The 12,882-nt window shown below is 36.9% G+C and overlaps 1 protein-coding gene and 1 pseudogene across 1 annotated transcript in view; one reads left to right on the top strand and one right to left on the bottom strand.

Moving 5' to 3' along the window:
• Positions 1-12,882, top strand: part of LOC119518772 (double homeobox protein B-like) — a 63,769-nt gene that overhangs the window by 24,447 nt on the left and 26,440 nt on the right. The window contains exon 3 of the mRNA XM_037816129.1: positions 7,918-8,002. The gene's annotated coding sequence lies outside the window, so the exon portion shown is untranslated. The remainder of the gene's footprint in view (positions 1-7,917; positions 8,003-12,882) is intronic.
• On the bottom strand, positions 5,740-6,237 carry LOC119518576 (annotated as a pseudogene).

Below are 12,882 nucleotides of genomic sequence, written 5' to 3'. Positions count from 1 at the left end.
CAATTTCAGTTATTTCCTTACTGTGAAATATAACTGTACACAGAAAGGTGATAACTTTTCAAAGCACAATTTAACAAGTAATTACATTTGTTTATTTACAGAATCATACAGGTTACAGTTCCACAGTTTCAGTTATTTCTTTATCGTGAAATATGACATATACAGAAGGGCGATAACTTTCAATGTACAATTTAATGAGCAGCTATAGGGCAAATTTCAAAAAAATGTTATGGGTTATAGCTCCACCATTTCAGCTATTTCCTTCTAGCTGTTCTAATACCCTAGCATCTAAAAAATATATTTATATACAGATTCAGTATTTGTAATCCTTTGTTAAATCCTATCTTGTCTGTTGCTACCCCTTCCTCTCATTTAATCACTTTCTCAATCTTCAGGGATGTCCAGGCAGTGACCAGTATAATTTCATATTGTTCATAATGAAACGGGTGTCGACATTATGGGGAACAGGTCTGCATCTGGTTGATGTTCTTGAAGAGGCTGTTGCCTGTGGGTTTGGGTGGTGAGTGGGATCTTAACTTAAGATGTGACCCACCTCATTCAGGGTGTGTTTTAATCTTCTTATTGGAAACATTTATAAGTGAATGAAATTCAGACAAAGAGAAATTCATGGAAGCAAGATGCTGGAAGCAGTGAATCAGGGAAGAGAAGGGAGAGACCAGCAGATGCCACCATGTGACAGAGGAGTCCAGGATCTCTGGGAGCTGGTCTTCAGGAAGAAAACATCGTCTTGATGTTGCCTTGATTTGAACATTTTCATGGCCTCAGAACTGTAAGCTTGGAAGCTAATACATCCCCAGTGTTAAAAGCCAAACCATTTCTGGCATATTGCTTTTGGCATCGTAGCAGACTAGAACACGACCTCAGCAATGCAGGTGGTAGAGATTCGTGAGGATTGCATGTGGGGTGCTCTGTTCTGCTTCTCAATTTCAGGATGGCCCTCAACTTGCTGCACCAGGTTGGTGGATTTATTTATCATCTAACTGGTAACCTTGGACTTGAACTGCACTAAAATCCAAAAGCTAGGATCCCACCCTTCCAGGTCCTGGGTAATGAGAAAGAATTAATCCTGAGGACCACAGAGCAGGAGCTTCCAGGTGCTGCTGAGGCCGGCACTCACCAAGGTTCTTGCTCCCAGGGACCAGTGTCCCCTGTCGGGGCAGGAGGTGAGCACTGTTCCTGTGGGGGAAGATTTCCATGGAGCTGACATGTCCTTTCCTAATGCCCCTGACCTGGGTGCTGGGGAAGCCTACGGTCCTGAAACTGACTCCCCCTAACCAGAAACCCACTCAGGGTCCAGCATTTCCACGTGGTGAAACTGTGCACCCTGGTCTCAAATACCTCTGACCCTAAACAGTGGGGAGTGAAACACGCATTACTCCCTAGAAGGAATCGTCTCATGGCCCCCGTCACCATACAGTTTTTGAGACTACTAACCTCTTGAAAGGAACCACTTTTTTCTTCTAATTCCTTGTGGATGGCCAACTTCTTCCTATTGATTTTCCAGAAGGATTTTTTACATTTTATTTTGTTATCCTAAAGGATATTTGAAAGAACGTATGTTAAAAATTTTGATAACTGGATACTAACATAGGCATGAAAGTGGCCTGTGACAAGAAGAGCTCAGATTATCCCCAGAGAGAAAATACAATTAGAATCACTGATTCCCAGAGATGCTAGTTGTTTTGGTGTTCAGTTTTTGTTCTAAATTCATGGTTATTATATGTGATTTGAGTGGGAACAAATTACTGTATATTGTGTTACTTCAGTTTCTATACTCATGGGGTTTTCAGAATATAAAATATAATGTTTGTACTAAAAATATTGTAAAAATAAGTGGATAGGTCTGATTTGTTTCACTGCAACTGTCTGTGGGTTATTAAAAGGCACCTTCCTAATTCCTTTTCCCAAAAGACCCTCTGATTCCAACAATTAAAACCACATACTGTTAAAGGATTTTGCACTCTTGAAATTGGTATGTGTCAGACTCTCGCCATCCTTATTCTGGGAATTGATTTCAAAAGAGCAAGATGACCTTACTAATGGCTGTTAGGAGTCCAGCCCCACATTATGAACTCTAATGAATACAAAAGAGTTAGATTTCAAACAAACCTTGACCTTACTGCTACATATGTGAACACATATTGTTAATGTGGCTAAAAACTACAATGGAACAACACAAATAACAACATTTCTGTGCACACAACAAATGTACAAAATATAATAATTTAATTGTACTTGTAAAATTTCAATTAGTAGTAGTATTCAAGATTATTATTCAAGATATTTTAGTTCTTTATACATAATACTCCACTACTATTTTGAAGTATATTACATTAAATTTAAGTCAATCAACTCAGGGACCCCACAAGATGTTGGTGCCACAGGACTGAAGACACACCTCCATCGCTGAATCAGCTCTTGGAAGAAGCTGCCCGCTGATCAGGAACACACACATGACACTCACATGAGCAAGAAACAAATATGTATTTCACTCAATCCCTGGAATTTGGAGGTTCATTTAATATAATAGATACAGGTAACCAAGATACAGGTCTATTCTTTTTTCTTCAGAAAGCAGTAGAAGTAGAAGAAGGATTTATTTATCATCTAACTTGTAACCTTGGACTTGAACTGCACTAAAATCCAAAAGCTAGGATCCCACCCTTCCAGGTCCTGGGTGGCGAGAAAGGATTGACCCCGAGGACCACAGAGCAGGAGCTTCCCGGTGCTGCTGTTTCAAACTGTGTTTCATTGAATGTTTGTTTTCATCATTGCTACTCAATTCTTACTCAAAGTCCTTACCAAAAAAAGAAAAAATGTTCTCTGGTGGAAACTCACCATTCCCAAGTATCCTAGAATATACTTTGCATACGCCCAAGTGAAACTTCTAGTACTTCTGATTAAACCTTGATATCTGAGAAAGGTTCTGCTTTCTTCCTACATTTTCTCATTTGAAATACGTTCACTAAATAAGTAGTTTAAAAAGACTGAAAGAGAGTGCTAGCGCACGATGATCCTACTTTCTTGCTTTTTTAATGAAGAATTTGAAATATAAATAAGATTGAAGGGATATTTTAGGAAATCATTTCGTGATATTTTATGAGTTTGAAATACATGTAAAAAGATGCAACATGTAAATTTTATTTAGTTATTCATAGAGGAGAGAAATTACTAATATATATATCAAACATATTTAGAGTTCTAAAATTTTTTAAATAAATTTCATAGATTGTGCTTTCTTTTAAATACTATATTATTTCTCTAGTCTTTTTCTCCAATATAAAATTTTTCGGAAGTACTCACAGCAGTTTTCTTAGCAGTTCAATGGTTAGATTTCCAAAGGAACTGCCGTAATTATGAACAAACATTAATGTACTCAAACACCCAGAGAATGAAGATAACTGTTTAACCAGTGTTGTCTGCATATCTCTGGTGTTTAATAAGTGATAGCCCATGATCACTATTAATAACAAATGTTATTATTGTGCTTATGATTAAAGCTTGTTTCAAATATGCTATGTAAACGATAAGATTGCGATGTTTCAGAAATCTGTAATCAAATTTATCTATTAATTTAATTCATAACCTTGTTTAGGACATTTCTTCCTTTCTCCTCCAATTCATGAGAACCTTAAAAAAGAAAGAAATGACACCTCTGTTACTACTTGAATAAAATGGAATCTTTAAATTCAAAGCATGGTTAAGAAACTTGTAATTTATGAAATAATATTCTAAATGAGCTGTAACATTTAAGGACAAGACTTGCCAGTGTATTCTTGAAAATGATACCTGTCATTTCACTATCAAAAAGGCAAACCCAGATCACTTAGGCCTAGGTTGAAGGTTCTTCAAGTACATAAATGTTTCATAAGAGCAGAGTAAAACCAAGAACATAGATATATTTCAAGAAAAAATTTAAGTAACAGAAAAAAATCAACAGAAAACAAAAATAAGGCTGGCAGATTTTTGGCTAACTCTGCTAGGCATGCTTCTGCTGATTTTAGATTAAGGAAGCATGGTTTTACCAATAATTTGAGGAATAAAAGTGTTTGTGTGGCCCATTTTCTTTGTAATCAATGTTTACCTAAACACATGGTTTGAAAAATGACAAAGCCCTGCTGACAAGGGATAGTTCGGTGGATTTCAGAGAGTGTTCTCGAAAGGGCGGCCAACTTAGAGGGGGCAGCGGTGGCCGGGGGTCCTGGGCTTCGGACCACCTCCGATCACAGCCTCTCTGCTGTTACCAGTATTCCATATTGGATTTTAATTCTTGTTTAAATGGCACAGCAAGGTCATGTTTTTAATATAGAAAGTTTAAAGGTAATGATCTCATTCTTTTCTTTCCTTGTTGGGTGAAGAGCAAATGCACACAGAGAGGTTCACTAATTATCCCCTGGCCCCAGGGCTCTGTATGCAGCAGGACCAGACCTAGAGCTGGGTTCTTGCATGGCTCTAATCATCTTAGAAAATTATCTATAAATGTAAAGATTTTATTCCAGGGAAAATGATACGTGGAAAATATTACCTTAAACGATGCTTATATGGAGTATAAACAAATGGTGTTAGGAAGCTATATGAGAATTCAAGGTCAATGAAAGCAGATAAATTGAATCCCATCCATTGATACCTTTATATTAATTTGGTTTCAATTTTTGCAGATGATTTTGTTAAGAATAAATGAGGTATTCCTTCTAACATGGTTCTTTAAAGAAGTGTATAATATTAGCACAATCAATTGCTCTAGAACATCTATTCTAACTGCTGAATACAAAATAGTGTCTACAGTCTATTTACTTAAAAATAATTGTCAAATTCAGTTTCTCCAACAGAGCAAACTTTGACCCTTTCATAACGTCACCTATTTACCCCAAACTTATATTAGTCAATCTTAAATACATTTTAAGCAATTCCTATTTGAATGGAATGGTTTTGAAATCCAGCTTATGTTTAGCTACGTTAATTATCCTTGACAGCACTTTCTCAATGGATTCATTAAATTATTGTTACTTGCTGACTGTCAGTCTGGTTTAGCCTTCTAATTAATTTTCATTGGTAAACAAATACTTTGTCATTAGTACCTTAAATATCATTACAAACTAAAATGGAAAATGAGATAAAAATCACAAAAATAACCAGATAAACAAAATCAGGAAATTATCAGTGTGACCACTCAAAGAGGAAGATCAAGAAACCACTCAGACAATACCTTGCCATGAGTGAGAGTAAAAGGTTCCCATTCTACACAAATTTCCATAAAAATGTCCAGCAGTTAAGAGACTAACAAACTCCCATCAGAGACTCTGATGGAAAATTTGAAGAAAGCAAAACCAAGGTAATGCAGGATTCCAATAAACGCAAGATACCGTGGCAACATGGAATCTTTGTTGTTAAAGGGATACCGCTGAAAAATGGTTTTCCATGTAAGAACCCATATTTCATTGAGTACAATTATTGACTAATACATATTTTACTTTTTTTTTTCCTGTTTGAAAACATTTTACTAAACATTTTTGGAGTACTGCTTCCTACCTTCGAAGTTTAGGAATAAAGAAACATTTTAATAAAACCAAATCTATACTAAAGACACATCACTTAGTGTGAAGAAATATGAATGAAATGTGCATTCCTATTTAAAAGTAAAGTATTTCACTGCAGAAATAGCTTTAAATATCTCAAGAGCATGATAAATTCTAAACACTCTCAGACCATGTAGCTCTTTCAACGTTCCTGGAAATGGTGAGCAATCAGCTTCATCTGTGGCTTAGGATTTGTTTCCACGCTTGTCTCTTGAGCTTCCTCCACCTCTGAGAGCTTTTCGTCATTTTCTAGTGTTCGTGGATGGTGCAAAGAAGAATGAGATACTGTTTCTGTCTCGATTCCAGCTTCCCTTCAGTGCTTTCTTTAATATGTGAAAGACGCTCCAGTTCTTTTCTCATAGTCTCTTGTTCCTTCAATGTCTCCTGCCTGTCTGGATGATGCTGGATCACTTTTGCCAAAGCGTCTTATTCTTAGCGATTTTTCGTATTTGTTTTGCTTGAAGAATTTGCTTTTTGCACTCTGCAGTTTTTTTGTGTGTGCTCCAGCAATGCTACATTCTGTTTGTTTGTAAATTTTTTCATAATTTTCTAATTCTCTGCGATTCATAGCATATACCAACAAGGTTTTGCCCGTTGAAAATTCACATTGTGACAGTGTGCTCAGCATTCATTGATACTGGCTGTGCCGGTTTGAATGTATTGTGTCCCCCAAAACGCCGTTATCTTTGATACAATCTTGTGTGGGCAGATGTATTAGTGTTGATTAGATTGTAATTCTTTGAGTGTTTACATGGAGATGCAACCCACCCAGCTGTAGGCGATAACTCTGATTAGATCATTTCCATGGAGGCGTGGGCCTTGATTAGTTTACCAGAGCCCCATAGAAGCTCAGACAGAAGACGTGAGCTTGCTACAGCCAAGAGGGACACTTTGAAGAATGCACAGGAGCTGAGAGAGGAGCTGCAGCTTACAGAGATGTTTTGGAGACAGCCTTTGAAAGCAGACTTTTGCTCCAGAGAACCTAAGAGAGAACGAACACCCCAGGGGCAACTAAGAGTGACATTTTTGAGGATCTGCAGCCTAGAGAACATCATCCTGGGAGAAAGCCATTTTGAACCCAGAACTTGGAGCAGACACCAGCCACGTGCCTTCACAGCAAACAGAGGTTTTTTGGACACCGTTGGCCATACTCCAGTGAAGGTATCGTCTTGTTGATGCCTTAGGATGAACTCTTTTATGGCCTTAGTACTGTAACTTTGTAACTAAATAAACCCCCTTTATGAAAGTCAATCCAGGGAGGAACCTAAGATGGCGGCTAGGTGAGACAGGGCAAAAAACGTCCGTGAAAAATACTAGATAAAAACCAGAAAGGGTGAATTTTATGGTATGTGGATTTGTTCCACAATAAAGGTGTTATAAAAAAGGATAAAGTCCAAAAATATAAATTAATAGGTCATGAAATATTCCACTATGTGCTTAAAGATGCAGAAAAAACTTTGGGAATAACAATGAACACTACAGAATTCTGTCAAGTGAAAGTGAAATTTGAAATGCAATACACTAGTATGAAATTTAAAATCAATACAGTTAACACTTGTCAACATTCTGGGTGACGCTGGCTGTACATTTTAGATTAAAACAATCTGGTTGCCTACTGCATGGATAGTCAAGTCTTTGGTCAGCAAAGAATATATTTTTGGCAAAAAATTAATTTGGGGAATCCCTTAAATTTTGCAAAAGGTGTTATTAAATATATTGGGATTTTCTTCATATGTAGAGTGTCAATAAATAATACGTACAGTGAAGGTATAACAAGACTACTTGAGAGCATCCATTCATTTTCAAATGCTCACTTCTTTTTTCAGTTAGAAATACTTACACTTTAACAAACATCACTTTATGCACTGAGCAAGAGATGTGACGCGTAATTTCTCTATAAATATTACTAAGAACTTAGGATTTCATAAAAATTTATTAAAATGTAATATTTATAATGACTAACATACTATTAGTAATAACATAATATACTGTTTTATTCTGTTATATTCATAAATAACTTTATAGTGTTGCATAATTATTGTATTAATAAAGTATAATTTTTATTGATAATTATGTCATAATATAAGGGTAAAAATAGAAACACAGATATAGAAATAATTTTCATGCAATTGTAATTTATATGTTTACTGTTAGAATATTTACATATACTCAGAGTTAATGTTGGTCCTTAATTATTCTGTCCTTGATATTGTAATTATTATAACATAATTAAGCATTACCCTTCAATTTTAATATTAGATGCTATAACATCATTCAGATCTTCCATGATCTTTTTGGTGGCTTTTCTATACAATTCCAGGCATGAAAGAACAATCTACCTATAACTTTATCCTGCTCTTCCAACATCTGAGACCTCCCTCTGGCTGTACATTGCAGGAAGAAATGTAAGTAGGTTTTAATCTCAATCATATTTTATTTCTAATATTAATATTAGGAAGTTGGGAATGAAATATGAAAAGACCCAAGAATATTCACCATAATTAATACAATGGAAATAGGTACATATGAAATATATTTCTTCCTTGTGATGATAAAAACAGATTAGATCTTCAAAAGCAGTTTTCTAACTTTTATTTTATTATCTTGAGAAGTGAAAGAAAATTTCAGTTTAAAATGCTGATAGAGACTAATATGGCCATAAAAATGGCCTGTGAGTCCAGAAAAGCCCTAATTTTTTTGCAATGAGGAAATCCAATGAGAAGGGCTGACTTCAAGAGGTGGCCCAAATCTCTTTTGTTCTATATTCTCCATACTTTTCTGCAATTTGAGTGTCAGGCTATTGTTTGTAGATATTTCTGCTTTTGTAAATATAAAATAATGATCAAAATTAAAAGTGTGAAATACAGTGGGTAGCCGTCAAAGTGTTGAATGCACTGAAATAGGAACATGACAGCTCTCTGGGGATTGTTGAAATATGCCATGCTCATTCCTTTTCCTAGAAGACACTTGATTAAAACAGTCACCAAAAACTGCTGAACCATTTTATTCTCTAGGAATATATACATACCAGACTCTTTCTATCCTCATTCTGGGACCTGATTTCAAAGAAGCCCTAATAATATCACTACATTTTAGCAGTCCAGTTCCAAATTAGGAAACTATCTAATTTCATAACAAGTTTGAAGGTTCCTACTATATAAAGGAAATACAACTCCTGTGACTGTCAACCACAGTGGACAGCACACAACAATAGATAATAAATATGCAACAACCTAATTGTGCTTCTACAATTTCAATGAATAGAGTTACTTAGAATGAAATACTTTTTCATAGAATACTCCACAATTATTCTTTATTTCAGTGCACACATACACACACACACTAAGTGAAATATTTAGGTGGATGAAAAACAAAGGAAAATATGAAACAGAAGAACATCCCTACAAAAACAGAATCAAATCTAAAACCATTATTTACATGTGAGAATAGCATTTGTATCGAAGAGTTTGGGGGTTGTTTTTATTACTTTTAATTAAGCTTATTTCTTCTCAGGTGCCCAGTTCATAAACCTCCCTGGAAGGATGACCATGCACACTCAGTCTGGGATGTAGGGTTGGCTCCAGCAGGAGTTGCCTCATTTAGGGTTCACAGCTGGCCAGGCCAGGCAGAGGCAGAGAGGGCTGATGTCCTCAGGGCTCCAGGCCCTGTGTGTGAGCCCCGGGGGCTTCTCTGGGCTTGCCCGTGGTGTGGGCAACAAACCATCTGTATTAGTTAGGATTCTCTAGGGAAACAGAATCAATGAGAGATATCTATAAATATGAGATTTATAAGTGTCCAATGCCGCTGTGGGTATGCATGAGTCCCAGTTCCACAGGGCACACAGCAAACTGGCAATTCCAATGAAGGTGTTTGATGAACTCCTCAAGAAACGATCTGGCAACTTCAGCGAACTCTTCAGGAAATGCTTCGCTGATCAGCCGAAGAAGAAGTGCAAGTCCTCTGTCTCGCTTAAAAGTCTTCAACTGATTGGATTAAATCCAGCCAGGTGCAGTCTCTCCTTGTAGAAGACATGCCCTATGTTGACGTCATCAGTCACAGCTGCAGCCAATTGACTGATGATTTAATAAACCAGCCTGTTGGTTTATTAACCAGCCACAAACGTCCTCACAGCAACGGTTAGGCCAGTGCTTGCTTGACCAGACAGCTGGGTACCATCACCTGGCCAAGTTGACACATGAGCCTAACCATCACACCATCTGAGCTGGTGATTTTGGCCACAAACAGTTGAGCCCATAGTAGCATCTGTGCCTTCCTTCAGCCGACATAGAGGATGTTTGAACCACAAGAGTTGAGGCACCTGCATCCCTGAATCATCACTGGGAGAAAGCTGCTTCCTGACCATCAGCCCTCATCTGTGATTCTCACATGAACTAGAAGCATACATCTTATTTTTCTCGAGCACTGGAATTTGGGGTTTTATTTAACATAACAGGGTTATAACAAAATTATAGGCCAAATTTATTTTAAGAAAACTGGAAAAGATGCAGTAGTTGTTTCAAGTTCTAATATTCAGTTGGTGCTTGTTTCGATTGTCTAATGCTGCTGTTATGCAAAATACTAGAAATACATTTGCTTATATAGGGGGTTTATTTGGTTATAAGTTTACAGTCCTAAAGCCATAACAGTGTCCAGATTAAGGCATCAACAAGAGGATACCTTCACTTAAGAAAGGTCAATGGCATCCAGAACCTCTCTGTCAGCTGGGAAGGCACATGGCTGGTGTCTGCTGATGTCTTGCTCCTGGGTTACATTTCAATTGCTTTCTTCAGAATGTCTCTGGGCTTCTGTCTCTCCTTAATTCTCTCAATTCTCTGCTTGGTTTTTGGGGGGCGTTCTCTCTAAGCATCTGAGAATCCTCTCAGCTTCTCTGGAGCAAACTCTGGGTTTCATCTCTTTAGGTTAGCATCTCCAAATGCCCTTCTGTTTGCATCTCCCCCAGTGTCTCCAAGAATCTGGATTCTGTGTCGACTCTTAGCTTCTCCTGGGGCAAATTCTGTATTACATATTTTAGCTTCTCTCCAAAATGTATGACTCAGCTTCTCTTTAAGAACTCCAGTGATCTAATTAAGACCCACCCTGAATGGGTGGTTTCTTACCTCAATGGAAATAATTTAATCATAGGTCTCACCTACAATTGGGTGGGTCACATCTCCATGGAAATAACCTTATCAAAGAGTCCCACCCTAATCAAATGACTACTAAGTCTATCCCCACAAGATTGCCTTGAAGAACATGGCTTTTCTGGGGAGCCTAATAGACCCAAAGGAGCACAGTGCTTAATGGTATTTAACTGTTATAAACGTAGGACTCCCAATTTATGTTCTTTTCCATGATGCCAGTCAATTGCTGCTTTAGGTCTTTAGTTAAAAAATTCGTAATTGTTACAACGTTAATTCATTATTCTGTTGTTGTTTTATTTTGCTGAATAGTTCACATATGCACAAATAAAGGTTCTTCTACGTCTGATTAAACCCTACAATTTCTGAAAGTTCTGCTCTTTCCATATTCTGCCTTTGAAATGCACTCAGTATTTGTTCAAGACAAAAAAGGGTTTCAAGAAGTGTTTCTGTTTGCTGATGCTGACAGAATGCAGTATACCATAAACAGGTTGGCTTTTTCATGGAGATTTATTAGATTGCAAATTTACAGTTCTAAGGCCATGAAAACGTGCAAATTAAGGCAACAATAGTTAGATACCTTCTCTGAGGAAAGGCTGATGGCATCCAGGGTTCCTCTGTCACACGGGAAGGCACATGGCGACGTCTCCTGGCCCTTCTTCTCCTAGGTTCTGTTCTCAGAATGGCTCTCTCTGTTTCTATGGGTCCGGCTTGCTTCTCCCGGAGCGTCTTCTTTCTTAGCTTCTCTCGGCTTTCTGCTTCTTTCTCCTGGAGCAGTCGCAGCTTGTCTGAGCTCTTTCCAAAATGTCTCTGCTTGTATCCTCTCATAGAGGACCCCAGCAAGGGGATTAAAACCTACTTTAAGGGAGGAATGTAGACCCGGCATCATGGGATGGAGAACATCTTCTAGACCAAAAGGGAGATGTGAAAGGAAATGAAATAAGTTTTAGTTGCTGAGTGATTCCAAAAGGAGCTGAGACGTCACTCCGGTGGGCACTCTTACACACAATATAGACAACCCTTTTTACGTTCTAATGAATTGGAATAGCTAACAGTAAATACCTGAAACTATCAAACTACAATCCAGAACCCAGGACTCATGACGATTTTAGAAAAATGTAGCTTATGAGGGGTGACAGTGTGATTTGGAAAGCCATATGGACCACACTCCCCTTTGTCCAGTGTATGGATGAATGAGTAGAAAAATGGGGGCAAAAAAGGAAAAAAAAAAAGGGCACCCAGTGTTCTTTTTTATTTTAGTTGTTCTTTTTCACTTTAATTTTTATTATTATTATTTTTGTGTGTGTGGTAATGAAAATATTCAAAAATTAATTTTGGTGTTGAACGTACAACTGTATAATGGTACTGTGAACAATTGAATGTACGCTTTGTATGACTGCATGGTATGTGAATATATCTCAATAAAAATGAATTAAAAAAAAAACCCACCTTGAATGTGCAGGGTCCCATCTCCTTGGAAACAACCCAATCAAAGGTCCCACCCACAATAGGTCTCCCCACCCACAAGATTGGATTAAAAAATAGGCTTTTCTGGGGTATATAACCAACACAAGAGGGTATTCAGAAATGTGATGATTTTGCTTTCTTCCCCCACTTTTATTTTGAAGAATTTAAAACATTTATCATTGAAAAGATTTCAGAAATGTATTCCCTGATGTGCTCATGGTCTTAAAACTATATGTAAATTTTAACTAATTTTTCTTATTGCAGAAAAAAGAAGCTAATAAATGTGTCAGATGTCTTAGGAATATTTTCAGAATTTAAGCCAGCAAATTATGTTGAATATGATTTAAGTCTTAAATATTGTATTATTTGTTCTAGTCTTTTGTTACAAGACCATATTCATTTTTCAAAAGGTCTCAGTCTTTACTAAGCAGCTAAATTGTTATATTTCCAAAGCAACAGATATAGTTATGAACACACTTTCAAGGACTAAATCATAAAGAGAATAATGAAGACTTTTATCTAATATTGCCTACCTATCCCTGTGTTAGAGTAAGGTATTCCCCATGATCACTACTAACGATCAAACATTAATATTATGCTTGAATTTTGGGCCTATGTTTTATGTATGTCATGGGAATAACAATCAAAAATTTTAAAAATCTATAAAAATGAATCTATTG

The sequence above is a fragment of the Choloepus didactylus genome, chromosome 22, assembly GCF_015220235.1.
Source record: "Choloepus didactylus isolate mChoDid1 chromosome 22, mChoDid1.pri, whole genome shotgun sequence".
In the NCBI taxonomy this organism is placed as follows: Eukaryota; Metazoa; Chordata; class Mammalia; order Pilosa; family Megalonychidae; genus Choloepus; species Choloepus didactylus.
Note: the sequence above shows the minus strand (reverse complement) of the source record. Positions and strands in the feature narration are given on the sequence as shown.